The 18,165-nt window shown below is 43.9% G+C and overlaps 1 protein-coding gene across 1 annotated transcript in view; it reads left to right on the forward strand.

Moving 5' to 3' along the window:
- Window positions 1-9,564: 9,564 nt before the first annotated feature.
- Window positions 9,565-18,165, forward strand: part of Hs3st1 (heparan sulfate-glucosamine 3-sulfotransferase 1) — a 30,054-nt gene continuing 21,453 nt past the window's right edge. The window contains exon 1 of the mRNA XM_052199234.1: window positions 9,565-9,788. The gene's annotated coding sequence lies outside the window, so the exon portion shown is untranslated. The remainder of the gene's footprint in view (window positions 9,789-18,165) is intronic.

The following is an 18,165-nucleotide window of genomic DNA, read 5'->3' on the forward strand; positions in this document are numbered from 1 at the left end:
AAATTACTCCTAATGCTGGCCAAGTGATCACTTGGTGCTGGTGCCACCATTGCTGCTGGTCCATAGCTGTCCTCCTGTGGAAGGATGCTATATTGTTCCCCTGTGAAACGATGCTCCCCCATCGAAGGATGCTTCCATGTAGAAGGATGCTCCCCTGTGCAAGAATGTACCCTGGTGTAAGGATACAGTCTTGTCGGGGGATGCTCCCCCCAAGAAGGATTGTCCCTCATGGATGGATGCCACCCCCATGAAAGGATGCTCCCTCATGAAAGTATACTTCCTTGTGAAAGGCAGCCTCTGCATTGCCTTACAGTGATCCCAACTCTCAGTGTTTGTGCTGCTAAGTAACACCCTCAGTATGAGAATTGGCTGAAGCTGGTGGTTTGTTTAAAAAAAAAAAAAAAACAACTGAAAATGGCAAATGCCAAAAGATGACACTCAAAAGACTCAGTTACAAAGGCACTATGGCATCTACCTTCCATATATTCTCTCTTTAGTGTCACCTGCTCAGTCATAAGAAGTTAACTACCTTCTGTCTACTGCCCAGAACACATAGCAAGAAACTGAAGGGAGCCTCTGCAACAGCCATCAAAGGAACTCAGGTCTCAGACTAACAGCCTGTCAAAACTCAGCCAAGTGAACGAACTTGGGGATAAGTCCTCACCCACAGAGCCTCTGTAGCCAATCATGTCTCATACCAAAAGATGCACTTGTACCAACCAGGACTGTGTACCCACAGACACCATGAGATAATAAACATTTCTAATTTTAGGACAAGAACATTGGAAGCAACTTGTCATGCAGCAATATCTCGCCAGTATGGGTGTAATAACATCATCTCAGTTGAGATACTGGCATGGTTTGAAGTATAATTGTGGAATATAATCACTAGAATATCTTTAAAATACATGCTAAGATTTGATTTAAGAACAAGAAAGACAGCCTGTATGCAGAAATAAGAAAAGCAGAGATAAAAAATGAAATACTTTATGTCTCATGTCCTCAGATATGAGAGTGACCATGAATTCTGTGCTATTTTGCCAAGCAAAAACCAAATGCTTTATGTGACTAGACTTCAAAGGTTGCCTGCCCTAACACAGGGCCATAGACAAGATGACCCACACAAGAGACATTTGTTTTCTTACCAACTCTAGACCAGAGCAAGGGCATGTAAGGTCAAGGTCCGAGCAAGTTGGCCACTTCTGAGGGCTGAGGAGAAGGCTCCATGCCTCTGTCTTTGGCTTGCAGACAGTTCAGATCTGCCTGTGTCATTAAAGTCTCTTCTACTTTTAACTTATATTTACTCTTTGCAAAGTTGCCATTTTATATTTTAGAGGTGACATGACTGCATGGTGCAGAAAATGGAACTTGGCATCTCTGGAGGGGCTCATGACATCTTCTTAAAATACATTTGGGGGAAGTTCACTTCCCACCCTTTTTCTAGATAAAAGCAGATACTAAAAGACATGGACTCTGAACACACTGGAATTATAGTGACTTCAGCAAAGCCATGAGCGATGAAAACAGTTAGCCGTATAGTGTTTAGGGGCTGAAAATTGTAGGGGGTAGAAAATGGCACCAGGATCCAGAAATGAATTGATTCGAGGAGTTGCATGAGGGTTTAAGGAGAGCAGAGGAGTGGCTAAGCAACCTCAGTCACTCTCCTGTGCTGATGCAGCAAAGACTAAAACAGTTGAGAGCTAAGCACAATCCTTTCCATTGATGGAGATTAAGTTGTAGAGTATGACAGGACAGGTAAGAAGCCTGCTAGGTGACCACATATCAGCCTTATTTTGCAGGAAGAAAGGGCTAGGCTACACTAGGTAGACCTTCTTCCTACAGGAAAATGTCCCTGAGTGGCAGCCAGGAACCCTCGCCAACTGGCCACTCCCTGAAGATAGTTTGCTCCCTAAAGGAGGAAGGATTGAACTTATAGGAGCTCTGTAATGGTTCATTCCACATCTGTCAATAAATGCATCCCTTCCTCCTTTCTAGCAGGTGGTACCCCTGCCAGCTCCAAGTGGCTTCCAGGAAAAAGGTGAACCCTGAGGCAGGCTCCATTCAGAGAATGAACATGGACTGGAGAAGGGGATTAAATCCTGCAAACAATGGAACAACACCTCTCTGTTCTGTATCTCCATGGGGACAAGGTACTGATGTTTGTTCACCTAAGCTCTGTACCTCATGGTCTCTCACTCTCCATTCCTAAGAAGGAATGGCCTTGACATAGATGCTCATAGAACATCACATGCAATCAAGGACCTCAGAGAGAGCTAGAGTATGCCTGGGAACTTTAAGACCATAATAGCTTTTCTAGTTAAAGGCTGATTATATGTGGGAAGAGAAGCCCAATTACACAGAGAACTGAGCTCTTAAGCCTAGCATTTTCTTTTGTCAATTAGTTTATGCAATGCAATTACAACAATATCATGAATATTGCATTTAAATACTTTATGGATAGTTACATTCCTGGAATGTAAGTACATTTTGAAGGCACGAAGAACTTAAGTCTCTTCATTTGAGGAAATAGGGTACAGTATACTGCAGTCCTCTCTGGGTCCATGATGCACTCACACAAGGGAGACAGAATGGTAGATTTGACTTGGACCAGCTTCTCTAGTCAGTATGGCTGTTTGCAGCTGGGAAATTCAACATTCAACACTAACTTCTCAGTCTCTCTGCGAAGTTGAGACATGTAAAAAGTATATTCAAATCCCCAACATGGAGTTACATAAATGATTTGTATTTTACTTACATGTTTTTCTTGATTTGTTTTATATTGTCTAATTGTTTACATTTCATATGAAATATTTACTTTTAGTTTAAAAACTTCTTTTATGATATTATGATGTATTTTAGAAAGTTCTAATTTTAAATGCACAGTGACATATATATTATAAAAACACATGTATTTATCTATGAATTAACTGTCTAAACTTCAAAGCATGAGTGAAGAATTTATTAATATCGTGAAAGGATAAATGATAGACAAACAGATAAACACATAGATAAATTATAGACAAGAAAATGGATTGATAATGGATAAAGAGCTAAATAAAGGGATATACAGATGTTAGATCAATAGGTGGATGATAGGAAGATAATATGTAGAGGGTAGATGGATAAAAGGTAGATAGATGATAGGTAGGTAGATAGATAGATAGATAGATAGAAGGCAGGCAGATTGATTGATAATAGAAAGGTAGATAGAAGATATGTAGATGATGAGCAGGTAGATTGGTGAAAGGGACATGATAAATAGGTATATAGGTGAATGAGTAGTAGACAGATGTATAGATAGATGATAGGTAGATGATAGACAGATGATAGATTGATATACAGATGTATGGATTCTAGAGAGATGGTTGACCGTAGCACTTTCAAATGTCACTACAAATTGTTCCATAAGAAATTTGTTCCCAAAGAAGGCAAATAGAAGCTTTATCAGTTTGAGGTAACTGAGGACCACATGGAGAGAGAGAACTTTAACATGAAACCCAGAGAAGAGATGGTTGTTGCTTTTTGAGGCTGGGAGTTAAAGGTGAGATGGGAGGGCAGAGGGCTCATGTTTCTTCTACTGTCCTGGTACCCAAAGGGTCAGGAGCTTGGGATGCTCATCTGATTAAACTATAGTTTTTTGTTCACACCATGCACATCTATGAATTTCTTTAGAAATGGTATTGGATTTCATCTTCTCCATAATCGCTGCCCACACGCCCTGCAAAGAGCTGCTGCAGAGAAGGGAGCCTGTACACATTGGCTTAGCTGAATGGATGGGCTTACTGGGAGACGGAAAGCTTTTTATTTTATTACTATTTTTTTTTTAATTTTCTGAATACAAGCATGTTTCCAGAGCCTTTGAATAAAGTTCAGAGGAGAAACAGCATCAAGACCCTCAGAAGGACAGCTAACTTTGGTCCCAGAGAATTGAAAAATCAAAAGAAGTGCCATGATTTTTTATTGTAATGAGAGTATTGCAGCAAAAGTAGACTCAAACAGTGTGAGCAAAGGGATCGCTTAGATCCTGCCATGTGGCAATTTCTGTGGCACTGATATGTATGGTCTGGGGCAAAGATTGACAGGAGGTGGCAAATGAAAGCAGTATGTTGTTTAGAACTGTTTATCCAACCCAGCAAAGGAACTCTCAGCCACTTGTGTGAAATCCCCTCCAGCAATCACCCTTAACCTCATCAGCCAAGGACCCAGGCTCTGTGGTATCCCCTTCTGCATGAAGCCAATCTGGTCCTCAGCTGTCATTGGCTCAGTGTCTGCCATCCAGAGTGATTTCAGAGACTCTAAGAATTTTACAATTTAATTTAACGTTAGAAGAGCAACACATGTAAAGCTAAAAATACAAATAAATAAATAAATAATATATAGTTATCCTAATACATTATCATCTTACAAGGACTCCCCCTAGACTCTACCACCTGTGCTAGATGGCCAAGCAAGGGTGCAACACTCTAGGCTCATTCAAACTATCAATGGATTGGAAAGTCTTGTTGCCTTTGATTTTTCCTTCATTTTGTCTTTTCTTTCCTTTCCTTTTTTTCAGTGTGTGTGTATGTGTGTGTGTGTGTGTGTGTGTGTGTGCGTACACACACACACACACACACACACACACGTGAGCGTGCGCATGCGCTGCGTGTGTGTACTTGTGCATGGATGTGGTATGTGCATGTATGTGTGCAGACCTGCTTGCCTCTGCCTTTGTGTGTTTTCGTCTGGAAGCCAGAAAAAGACATCAGGTATATTACTCCACTGTCTCCACCTTATGTTTTAAGACAAGGACTCTCACTGACCCTGGAGCTTGCCATTTCTGCTAGACTGGCTAACTAATGAGTCTATCTCTGCCATTTTCCCTGAGTTCCTCAAGCTTGTATGGGCTTTCTGCCTTTATAACCACTCTCAGAATTACTAAGGTGTCTCCAGAGAACCAACTTGACCCCTTGGCTCAATCTCAGAGACTCAAAGACCTTCTCCTAGGCCTTACATATTAAAATCAACTTCCCCTTCCCCTACATGAAGCCACCTTTGGGTGGGCCCTTTAACCATGGGCCCTTGGCACAGGTAATGGTGGTAGTGATGGTGGTGGTGGTGGTGGTAATTCCAACCATTTTTAAATACTAGAAGATGAGAATGAAGAAATTCGTAAGAGCCCCAAGTCCAAACTTAGCCCTGTAATCACACAAGACAAGAAGAAACCAGGTTATATTTCTGAAGGAAAGAAAATCATCATATAACTTCTTAATCACAGAAGGGTGGATCGTTTACACATGAGTGTAGACAGTTTGGGATTTGGGATGGGCTACAGAGTACCAACATGATGGCCAGCTGAGTTGGAAGGACTCCCCAGATTTTATGTTTGTGGACATGACCCTGACTTCTTTTTACCCAAGCAGACAACTCTGGCTAATTAGCAAATCAAAAGAAACAGACACAGCCTTAGACCCCAGCACAATCAAATTAGTGAAGAAATTTGAGGATGCCATTTCACACAGTGTAATCATGCTCGCTTTGTTTGTGTTCAAAAGGAAAGAAAATTATCTCACAACCCCCAAAGCCTTCCGTGTAACCAATGAGCTCGAAGGACGGCTGCATTTCCTATCAGCTCTCTTCAACTTTAGTTGATCGTTTATGATGAAGACAGGAATGCACAATGCACAATTAAGCAATATCCATCAAGCCTCCCATACAAGGAGAACCTTTTAAAAATACATTTGACTTTTAAGGTGATTCAGCACAGAGAGCCATTAGCACACCATCTAAATCAGGACCTGGAAAGTTTATTAAAATTGGATTTTTAACCTGATCCCAATTTCTACTGCTTGTAAAGAATCCCACTGGACTCCTTAAAATTCATGCTATTAACCTGAAAGACTCAAACATCCATTATGAGGAGAGAGGATATAGGGCAGGCCTTTAGGCAGGGATTGGACGTAGGATTCCTCTGAGTCAGGTCAGGTTTTGAGTGAGTGTGAACCCTCAGAGTCCTCTGAAGTGCATTCACTGGGCTCACTGTTCCTCACTCCCTGCCTTCTCTCCTCCAGACCTATTCCTTACTCATCATTCATCTGAAAGAAAGAACAAGCAAACCAACAACAAGGAACATAAGCAAACCATTCGGTTATGGAGAGCACTGGACTAGGAGCCCAGTTGTAACTGGAGGGGGAAAGGGTTAAGAGAAACTTAGTATGTCATCTTCAATGAGTTATCCTCCTTGTAAACTGGTGTGGTTGTGTGTTTGTTTGCTTGCTTGTTTGCTTGCTTGTTTGTTTGTTTCTTTAATAAGGTTGCTAAGAAAGCAGAAAATGTTTGCCAGAAAAAATGACTTGGGAAGTAAAGTGCTTGGCTTCCTAAGCTTGGATGCCCCGTGCATCTGTGACTTTAATGCTGGGGTAGGTAAAGAAAGACAGATTTTTTGTTTATTGTGGGAAGATAGTAGTAAAAGATCTTGTCTCAAAATATAAGGTGGCAAGATATAGAAGAAGACATCCAATCCAATCAACCTTTGACCTTCACACATACTATGAGTACATATCCATATCACTCACACACACACACACACACACACACACACACACACACACACACACACAGAGCAGGTATATAATTGGTTTTACCCAAGGCCTGACTCAAATCTTGGCTCTACCTTAGATGCTGTTATTGCAGATTATTGACAAAAGCCGTAGGTCACCAGCTTCTGTTTCCTTTGCACGGCTTCAGCTTTGATCTTATGTGAACAGAGTTTATAGCCTAGCCACAATGAATGAGTCTCTGTAAAGGTGTCTTGGGCATATAAGGCTTACTGCTCCTTGAGGCAAGGGTTTCTGCTGGCACCAATTAACATCTTAATGTTTCATTTATCTCTCATATCAAGTATCCAGCCACGACTCTAATAGCTTACATACTAGTGGTGCAGAAGACATCTGTAATACACTTGTTTTCTGGTTGATGACACTAGCTTGGATCACATAACTGAATGATAGCTGTTTTCTGGTTCGTTGCTAGCTTGCCTCTGATGTCAATTCTCACCCTGAACCAAATCAAACCCTTAAAATACCAAATGTGTAAACTTATTAAAACTATTTTATTTTAGGTATAGGTGTGTGAACTCTCTCTCACACACATACACACACACACATACACACACATGTATATGAGACAAGTACCTGCCAGGATGCATACATACACACACATGTATATGAGACAAGTACCAGAGGTGCACTGACAGGTGATGTGAGGCTTCTCTTCTAAGAAGGGAACTTTGGTCCTCTTGGAGCAGCGCTGGCCCTTCACTGGTAAGCTTTCTCTATAGCCCCTACAGATTGTTGTTATGTTTTTGTTTGTGTGTTTGTTGTGAGTTTTGTTGATGTTATGCTTGTTAGGTTTGGGGTTTTTTTTTTTTCCTTTCTTAAGTTATACTGTCAGAGAACCTACAAAAGGCCAGTTGTATGGTTGCTCAAACCCAAGGCTTTTTTAATGTACTGGGGAAGACAGATGCAAAACCAGCTCTGTTTAATACAGTATTAGGGCTGATATAGTAGACCAGGTATCCAGGAGTGAGCAGAAGGCAGACCCAGAAGACATCTAGGAGAGAGGTCAATGTCTAGGCAGACATATACAGCCAAAGAACAGCCGGAAAGCCCATGGGTACACTTATTTACCTAAATCTAAGAATATTGATTATTGAGCAATATTTGATGATATCGGGGTGGGTGGGCAGCTGTAAGGCCACTGCTCCAATTCCTTTCACTTACTGGACATGCCTGGAGTAGCTTCTGCCAAACAAGGTGACTAACAGAGACTCTGAGCTGGGGCTGGGATTTTCGTTTCTTTGGCGGTTCTGTGGCAGGTAATTAAGAAAGCTGGTTAATTGGCCTCTGACTTCCAGGGTCTCAATAGAAGAATTCTTACTAATCTCCTTTTGTGTCTCAGGGATGGCTTGTGTAGTTCATACCATGTATTGGACCCTTTATGAAGGAAAAAAAAAAACACCTCAACCAACTTAGGGAATCAACACCTCCTCTGTATTGATCTGCACTGTGCTTGGCATCTGGTAGAAGCTTAAGGTGGCCATAACTGATAGTTGGCCGCCCTTTAATCTGAACTCTCCATTTGATCACAATAGACATTTGCAGGATGTTATTCAACTTCGTACAGTGAGAGAAAAAAGTATGTATCTAAATCTAAAGTAAATTTTAAGCTTACTTTTCAAGATGCAGATTTAAAGTGGCTTTTGTAAAAAAAAATGCACTTTTTTCTTTTTTTCTCTTTTACTTGAAATGGGCGTGTCAACTTTACATTTATTCAAAGATTAAGTAGCCAGAGTCATTAAGTTTTCTAATAATTTATCATTGAAAAAGAAGACTTGGTCTAGGCTCTCTAAGATGCTGCCTGCTTTATAAACCACAATATACTGTACTGGGCATCTGTTTGCCTTTAGAGAGGACTGAGGCTAATCTTTGCATCAGCTAAGAGGTCAGTTTCCCAAAGGAATTTTCCCCCTTAGATGGGAGAATATTGATTCTAGAAATGCAAATGATAAATATTTATATTCAGATTTTTAAGATATGGAAAATATTAAAGTAGCTAAAGGAAGTTCTTTTGATTTGAATTTGGCTACTTGTTTCTCCGTCCTTTCGTGCCCCTCCCCCACTTGCCTGCTCCTCTTTCCTTTTGGTAACCTGCTTTGGAAGGCGACTGGCTCTGACTGAAGCAGTCCAGCATCTCCAAGGAGATTCCAGCTCCTCCGCCCTCCAAATCTTAAACTGAGTCCCAATATGCAGGTTGGCTTTCGCACAAAACCTCTCAGCTTTGGAACGCAAGAAAAGCTCGATTAGTTTCAGAAGTGAAATTTGCCAGCCTAGCTAGTTTTCCTAAAGGAAAGTCGAATTCTTCGGGCTCGCCTTAAGTCGGTCCTTTTGAGGCGAAACCGAAGGAGAGAGGGTGTTTCACAGCAACACTGCACACTCTAAAACCAGCTCTTCAAGTGGCTTCTGTCCCTGCTGCAGCTCAAGATGGAGCTACCAGCTCCAGAGATCTCCGGGGCTGTGCACCGAGCACAGGTGCCTAAAGTGAGTCACCTACTGGTAAGGAACGCTGGGTGCGAACACACGTGGGAACTGCAAAGGTCTTGGGGACCACGCGGAATTTTCGAAAGGGATAACGGACATAAGAACCCGAGGTTCGGACACAGAGGGGTCAGGGAAAGGACTAGGAGTCCAGGGTCTGTAAGGTGGACAAGCCACACGCCCCACCCTCTAGACTGCGCTGGTCCCTCCCCTTAGACTAAAATCCGTGGAGCCGGGGGACTGGGTGAGCGGAGCCGGCTCCTTCGGGACTCAGAAACACCGAAATCGGGTGCTTAGCTGGCTTGCTCAAAGTCGGCGCTCAGGGACTCGCTGGGAGGTGGGACTCGGGGCAGCAGCACCGGAGCCAACGAGGCAGCAGTGGGCGCTCGAGATCCTCTTCTGCCCTCGGAGCTCTCCCCGAGCTCCGGCCTCCAATGTCCCCTCCTCCGGCTCCTGCTCCTCCTCTTGCTCCTCCCATCCTCGGAACCGGCACCAAAACGCTTGTCTGCTAGGTGCTCAGTGCGCTGCAGCCGGGAGCTGCTGCCACCGCCGGGTCTCTCTCGGTGAGTGCCTGTGTCCCTTCACGGCTCGCCCGTCCCGGGGTGAGTGGGAAATTGCTCCAAGGGGCGCAAGTACTTGGCGGCGGAGCTGCCCATGGCCCGGCCGGAGAGAGGATTGAGGGCGCCGGACCGGCTGGACGGGTACTGGACTCAGGTGAGCGCTGCGCGTGAGGAGTGAGGGCTGACTACGCACCTTCTTCTGGTGTTCCGACTTAGGGCAAGTGCAGAGCCCAAGGTGTGGTGAGGCTAAAGCAGGTAGAATACACTCCACTGGAGGGAAGCCTCGGGGTTATCTTATACTCCTGTCTCCTGCCCCGGAAACCTCACCTCTAGAAATCCCGAGATGGACTATAAGGTAGCAGATTTTCTGACTCTTAAAAGACCGGATTTATGTTACTAGCTGACTCAAAGGGGTCGTCACTGCCCGTTGCTCGGTGGGTGCCACAGTTTCTCTCTAAGACCTTGGGCAACTACAGCTAGAGCGGTGCGCTGGCGGAGCCCGGGCACCACCTGGGGCGGAGAACTGGGCCAGGGGACAGCTAAGAGGAGTCACTCTGGAAACTGGAATCGGGCATCTGGGATACGGAAGCCTTGGTCTAATTTGCCTTTGCATTCGGTAGCAATAATGGAGAGAGAGAGCATCTCCCGGGGTACCCGAAGAAGGAGGTGACAGGCAGGTCCGTAAGTGTTAAGAAAGCCAATTACATACGGCTGCTATTTGTCAGGTTACTTTTTACTTTTTTCCTACCTCGGCTTCTATTTCGAGTACCACAGATAGAGGAGGCAGCTGGGGGAGGGTGGTGGGTAAGGGATGTCCGCACACGAACCTGGGAAGCCTGTATTTAGAATGAGCACAGCTCGCTCAGAGTCCGATCTCTTGGAGTGCGCCATCCACACCGGTCTTTATAGCAGTGGACTCTCTGCTGCTTTCCTCTGGACCCTGCCTTTCCTGGAACTGGAGAGCCACCTCTCCCTCTCCGAACCTGGGGCTCAAGCCAGTAGTAGGATGAAGAAACCAGTGCAGGAGCCAGATGCCTACCAGGGATTGGTGGGCTGTGATAGACTTAGCAATTATTTGTGGGTGCCTCCGATTTTTTATGGCACAACCTAAGCTAAAGAGGCGCCTTATTTTATCTGCACACACGGGTTTCTCCTCTGGACCAGGAGTAGCACCCTTCCTCGCCAACCCCCACAACACAACGAAGAAGCTGTGGTATTCTTGCATTGCCTTGCACCGCGAGACTTACTCCTCCTCTTCCCTCCGCGTTATCCCGGGCTATTTTTATCTGTAACTATGCTAAGATGCTTTTGGGGGATCCCGAGGAGACAACTCTGATCCACAGTCGTGAAGCTGCTCACCCAGAAGAGGTCTCTTGTTAGCCAGGAGCTTGGATAAGGAGAGGAGAGCCAGAGAGGAGAGAGTTAGCCCTTGCTTCAGCCTGAGCTCAGCATTTTCAGGAAAGTGCCACCAGCACCCAGGCTGCCCCACCTCCCAGCCTTTCCCCCAACCCTGGAAGGGCAGGTCTCCAGGATAGTCCCCATGTGCCCCAGGCTGGGTGTTTGACCAGCTGCTAGGGGGAAACAAGGTCCTGTGGTCTCAGCTTTGCTCCCAAATCTCGTTGTATTTGTTGAAATTCAATTACCCAGGAGTTTATTCCAGGAATTCTATATTTGACTTAAGTTTTTACTAAAAGGAGATAGAGATAGCTCAACTTCTGCATCTCCAACCTCTACATTTCTGAAGTACTAATTCCTTTTGATACCAGGAATTAGTCTTGCTTTCTACTTTCCCAACAATGGTGAGTACAGTAGAATTAGTCTGACCTTCTAAAATTCCAAATGAATGCTTAAGGTACAATGCACCGGGCGGCCCTTCCTCATTTTCAACGTGGTTAGATTTTCACATTAACTGGATTGGAAAAATAACATTGATATGGACTATTGTATTATGCAAGGTAACCCCTAACACACACACACACACACACACTCACACACACCTTCACAGGTATGAGAAGGTGAACTTTTAAAAGAGCCTCCTTGGCATCAGTTACCCATCTAAGTCTCGTTCGACAGGGATGGCCAGCTTCCTGACTAAGCACTCTTAAGTCTCTCCAGTTAATTAGCCAGCAGCCAGAGCTGTCTTAGTGAGCAAGACTGAGCTATGTATGCTCCTGGGCTTCACATCCTCCGCCAAGTCGCTGTGCATGCAATACACCACGTCTCAAGACGGGAAGTTTTGGACAGGGGATCCGGTGAGAAAGTGGTCCTTGGTCTTACGAAGGGAATTGTGGATGTGTGGAGGGCCCTTGCTGCTAGTGGGGGAGTGTGAGCTTTACCCCTTCAGTAGATCATCGCCTTCCATACCTTGTTAAGCAGAACGAGCTTTGCCTTACTCAAACTCCTTTATATAGCTGGGTCTTGTGCTTTCATCCTCAAAAGAAGAAATTCTCAGCATTGGAAAATCCTAGGGATCCTCTGAAAGGGAAAAGATTCATGGGAGTTTTTCTTGTCTCAAGTTAAAATTCAGTGGTGATTCCAAAGCAGCTGGGGGTTGGGGGAGGTGAGCTGGCTGGTACATGCTGCTCAACTTTGGGCTCTGCCTCTTTGAGACCCAGCATGCACTCTGGGTGACACCCAGCTACTCATCGGATTGAGCCATGTTCTCTCCTGGGTGGGTAGATTTGGAGGCAAAGACAGTCAAACATGTGGATGCTTTAATGGGTCATAACCTATGCCTGTCAAGAGTACCTAGACACCAGTTTCAGGTCCTGAGCTGAGAAGTGTAGTGCTTTCCTGGCCACTCTGTGGCAAGTGCACTGTCTTCCTAGGTGTTACTGAAGGACAGACGGGACTTTACAGCTGAGGTTAGAAAATATGAACACTGCAGTTCCCCAGTCCCCAACTTAGCCATGGAGCCTTCTGCTTTCTATCGACGCTTCCTTTCTGAAACAAGAAATCAAGAGACTTCAGACTGGGATGAGGCCAACCTCTGTCCCCATGACCTTAGGCTCACTGTTTTCTCTCTCTATGTCTCATAGTCTTTCCTGTAGATTAATGACTGGAGAATGATTAAGAGTAAATGATAAAATACACATAAAATGCATTTTGCTGACTATAAACACTTGTGAAATTTTGTTTATTTAATTTGCCTTTCTGGCATTTGTATTTTATATCTACTTAATGTTCATGCTAATCATAATTGGGGTGGGCCCGCCTCTGAGTTTATTACATGAACTAAACATTAAATGAGGGCAGATTTAAATAAATTTCATCTTCTGTGCACTCTTCGTAAATTACATCAGCACTGATCCTCCCTGTTTCTAAGAATTATAATTTTCAGGATCAGCATTAAGTTTTAGAGTTTCTTGTCTTCTTTGTCTGTTTTCAGACAAGGTCATATATCCTGGGGTGACCTCCAACTTGCTATGCAGCTAAAGAAGACTTTGGGCATCATCTGTCCCTCCTGCTCCTAATTTCAAGTGCTGGGGTTATAGACATGAACTATAGTACCCAGTTATTTGGTGCTGTGCTTCAAACCAGTGTGCTAGGCAAGTACTCTACCAATTGATCTACATTCCCTTGCCTTTTAAAGGTTTGTTGCTGTAGTTTTACTTTTAAGTTCAGTATGTACACAAGTATTCACAAGATGTATTTGTAGGGAGGGACTTAACATTGCTTAATCAAAAACAGAGAAAAGTTAGAAGACAATGACTCAGCTCAGAGAGAGTGAAGCGTGACCAGTTTTGTGGGTCTCTGTTGTCTAACTTGGTCATTGGCACAAAGTGCTTGCCTTTCTGTCTGTCTTTTTCCTTTTTTTTTTTTTCAGAATTTGTCCCCAGAGCCTAGTTCAATATCAAACACTTAATGCGTTTTCCAAAACGGGTTTGAAAAAGTGAATGAATGATTGAATGGAATCTTCACAGCTATTCAAAAGAGCAGATGGCATCATTTCTATTTTAACAATTGAGAATCTGCAGATTAGGAAACGTTGTCAGTTTTCTGAAGGTACAGAGGATTCCAGATTGGAATTCAGATCTATGTGTTCTCATTACAGACTTCAGTACTGCTTTGGGGGCCTCTCTCTCCATCATCACCCGAAGTCCCACTAAGTGTCTGGAAGGCACCCAGCAACCAAATATCATTCTTCTACAGAGAATATCACTGCCTTGGTCAGAGAGATGCTCCTAGTTAGAGTTAGAGTTTCTTTCCCTAGTTTGTATCTTGCAGCCCTGAACTCAGTTAAATGATCCCACCAGGGGATTAGAATCTGGAGGGAGCAGCGTAAGGGCACAGAAACTGTACAGTGTTTATCACCAACTTGGGTCATGGATCAAGTGGCTGGCGTCAGCAGCAGCATCCAAGTCTCAGATGTTCTCTCAGTGGAGCCATTCCTTGGGTACCATCTTGACGTGATTCCTGGAGTCTGGTCCCCTTCATTCCTTCTCATTTTCCAAGCCTGGATTTTCGGCATCTCACTAGCTCCTAGAGGCATCACATAGTCTTTAGACAGATCCCTTTCTGTGTCTGAGTTAAGCAGCATCTTAAGCAGCTGATGCACACAGCCTCCGCAATCCATCTTCAGGACTGCCTCTGGCATGAAGCCTTCTCAGCTCCCTCCACCCACGGGGAATTAAGTCCATAGCTTTTGCAGGCCGTTAGAATAATATTTACTGGGCCATAGTTTGTCAATAGTTATGTGCTACCAGGAGAGGACTAGAAAAATGAATACATTATTCTTCTAAGGAAAGACTTAAACATAACAGAAATAGATCCCAAAGGACATCTTTCCTAATTTTTTTTCCCTCCCGCATACTGCCTGCTTTTTGGTAACTTTCCAGCAGGGGTCGCTAATGGCAATGCCTTCAGCTGCCAGCCAAGAAGCAGCCTGCACAGGACAGAAACCTGGGCCTAGAGCTCAGATCCGCCACTTTGTTGCCAGTGAAAGCTATGGCCTAACCTTGGCAGGGTCTATTTACTATTTAATATAAATTACAGGCTAGCAGTTTTATGTAAAATGTACGGACATCGGTTTCTAGCAGCCAGTTCAACACGTCTAAAGAATACACGTGAGTGTGCGGAGCATTTTTCTATAAAGGGGCCTCGGAGCTCTCCCACGGGCCTGCTGAGTATGTGGCTTCTGCGAGCTGGGGATAGAAGGAAGCTTTGGTAGGAATGTGACACTCGCGGAAGATCTTACCTGTAAGATCTCTACAGGAATGTAGGGAAAGGGGTGTGGGCTGTTATAGTCAATTCCTTCCACATGATCTGCTTCTGCCAGTTCCGGATGCCACTGGTCCTTATCTCTGTGAACATTTTTAGAATCCCATTTACACCTTTAACTCATCTGCTGCATTCCAACCCTGCTCTACTTACTGTTCTCCCTGCCAGTAACACAGCCAGGAAATAAAACAGATGGAAGCCCTCACTACTGTGCATATCGGGGGACACCGAGCAGGAGTGCCCCTCTACTTACACTGGTATATGATAAGGATGAAAACAAAAATCAGGGAAGTGGGGTATGAAAAATCAGGGTTGATGGTAAGTTGCGAGGCCTAAGGCTAAAGTTAGCCTAGGCTCTGGTTCAGTGTGACCAATGTAAAGTTTCACGATCTGACATGAAAATGGTTTTCAGTGTGGGAAAACGGAGTCTTGATTGGACACGGCAATTTCAAATTAATGTCTGCTATTTCTCTGTATGCCTAACTTGTGTTAGGCGATGAGTGGGCATGTTGAAAACAAGCCTTGCACCAGACATTGTATTAAGTATAGGGATTGATACTTAATGATCAATCCAACCAATGATATTATAGACCAACACGGAAGGAATCAATACAGTCTCACAAGGGATTGGATCACCAGAGCTTTGGAGGGGGAGGGGCGTAAGGAAGATGTCCTTGTAGAGAACCCCTGCTCAGAACACTGGTAGCTAGTGCTTTTTTAATTGAACAGTGAATGTGCATATATATGTGTCAAAAATAGTTTATCTGTGTACTTTCCAACTTGATTTCCTTGCCTGGATCCCCTCCTCAGTGACCATTTCTTTGACTGATACTGACTTTTCTTAAAAAGTATTATTACTCTGTCTCTTGAGAGCAAAGTATATAGTTTTATTTTCTTTCAAAACATGAAGGGTGATTGTACCCTTAAAGGCCATCTTCCAAATCTACCCAGCTTTTCTTGATAGACAGTTGTCCAGGAGATGAGGAAATACTTTGGGTTCCTGATGACCTTCCAGTCAGTCAGATAAACTAGCAAGGTTGTGTGTCAAAGGTGGGAAGTATGCAGCTGCCTTCAGTGGTTTTATCTCCGAGATGAGCCTCGTTCGTCACTGTTCCCTTTGTTCAAATCCTTCCTTCGTAAGATGATTGTGTGGCCCCTGAGTGTGCTTAGCTGTCGTCGTCATAGTCATCCTGCTACTTGACTGACTCACTTGCTTACTATGCCGACCTCCCCCACAAGGAGATACGCTCCATGAGAGCGAAGACCTGGAGGTGTATGTCTGCTTCAGTTTCTAGAACACTGTGTCTGCTCCCAAGTACTAGCTCAAAAGAGAAACCCTGAGAGTCTTCATGAGGGGAAATGAGGGGGTAGAGGAGTCTTTAGGAGGAAAAAATATTTAAAGAGAGAGGGAGGTATTAGAGAGAAAAGAAAAAGATAAGATTAAAGCATTGTCAGAATTGGTAGGGATCCAATTATTGAGGACCCAATAAATTATTATGGGGTCTACAAAGTATAAATTCATCTGAGTAACTGATCCGTTGGCAGGAGCCCATTGTTGAGGCTATCTTAGCCCCACAAACCCTCTGACTCAGAAAGAATGTGGGAATGATAAGGTCTTGCTCTGGCAGCTGTTGATAATACCAGCTGTCTTCCCTCACCCACCCATCCACCCTCCTCAGTCCTACAAAGGTGGGAAAGCTTGGCTTCTTGGCTTTATATTTGAGGAAACTGAGGTCTGGAAATAAATCACTTTTTCCCATTCCCTGTGTGAAGCTGGTAGATGCTGAACCTGCAGTGAGAATCCTCTACCTGCACTGAGCAGATAGCTTGAGATTATTCAATCCACCCGGAGGACTGAATGAGGAACCCACACTCTGTTAAGTGTTAGACTGAAACCCGTTCACGTCTTCTTTCATCCATCAAGAACTTCCACTTCAGCATTTTATGTCTTGTCGCCTTTCCCCTAGAATTCCTGCAGATTCAGGGCTTGTAAGGCCTGCAGTAGGTTGTTTTATGTAAATGTCTTCATTCTTTCATTTAGGAGAGTCAATCAAAGTCCTATATCAGCAGTTAGAATACAGTGAGAGAAAGGTGATTGCAGATGAAGCAGAAATGAAAAGGCTTGCTTGCCTCGCAGTGCTCAGAAAAATAGCTGCACCAGGAACAGGGACTAGAGCAGGCTCAAAATTTCCTACAGAAAACTAGGTTGCCTTTGACTCCTGCCCCTTTTCCAAACAGACCATTCTCAGCATTGGGAGGAAGGGACAGATATCTGAGAGTCTATTTTCGAATTATTTTTGCTTTGCTGGTATTATGTGTTTGTGTTGGCTTTCAGTAATGGGCGACTTTTCTGGGACTTAATTTTTCTCAAACTTATTCTGAAGCTATAAAGACATAAAAGTGCCTAGCACCGTGCTTGAGAAGTTGCGACGGGTAAAGTTGATAGGTTTCACAGTCACAAACATAAAGCTGCCAATTAAATTTGAATTTCAGAAAAACAAGTGAATTTCACAAAAACAATAAGCAATAGTTTAGGTGTATCCCAGGTCCTTAAAAATTTATTTACTGTGGACTGAGAATATAGGTCAGTGGGCTGAGAATATAGGTCAGTGGTAGGGTGTATCCTTAATAGCCCTGAGTACTGGGGTCCATCTGCAGTGATGTTCACCTGCTTTCCTATACTTACAAAGTCCCACTAGTTTCCTACATCTTGTGAGAAGTTACTTTTCCAAAAACTCCAAACCATGTGAAGGTCAAGGAAAGGGTTACACTGTAATCTCAAAGGTGAAATGGTTTAGCCTGTGGGAATGGTCCAAGACGAAAAAGAAATGTTTTCCCTAGTGAGCTAAGCAAGGAGCGGCCTGCCTAGTCTAAGAGATCTTATATGCCTGGTAAAAAGAGGGAAGCAGAACCTGATATGTATTTAGTAACTGAGACTTGTATTATCTCTTTAAGACCATGATATCATAAGCCAGGTCTTTCTCAGGCATCTGTGGGAAGAGGGAATTTTGACCTGTTCGGCTACCAGAGGAATACTGGGCCTGCTAAGGCAGGGCCTTAGTAAATGCGAATATCACTCCAAACTCATCTCTGCAGACCTAATATTAGAATCCCTAATTCTGTGTGTTTAAGTTGCAGAATCTTGAGAAGCCAGGAAACTAAGAAGAGGCCATTGGGAGGATTATGGCATAAAGGAGAGAAGGATCGTAGAATGTAAGCAGCGTGAAATTAGAGACAGGGATATAGGGCAGATAAGCAAAAAGAGGTTGGAGGATAGGAGAGAAAAGACAGTAGGGAGGAGAGTTAGCCAG

This window comes from Apodemus sylvaticus, chromosome 11 (genome assembly GCF_947179515.1).
Source record: "Apodemus sylvaticus chromosome 11, mApoSyl1.1, whole genome shotgun sequence".
NCBI classification, from domain to species: domain Eukaryota; kingdom Metazoa; phylum Chordata; class Mammalia; order Rodentia; family Muridae; genus Apodemus; species Apodemus sylvaticus.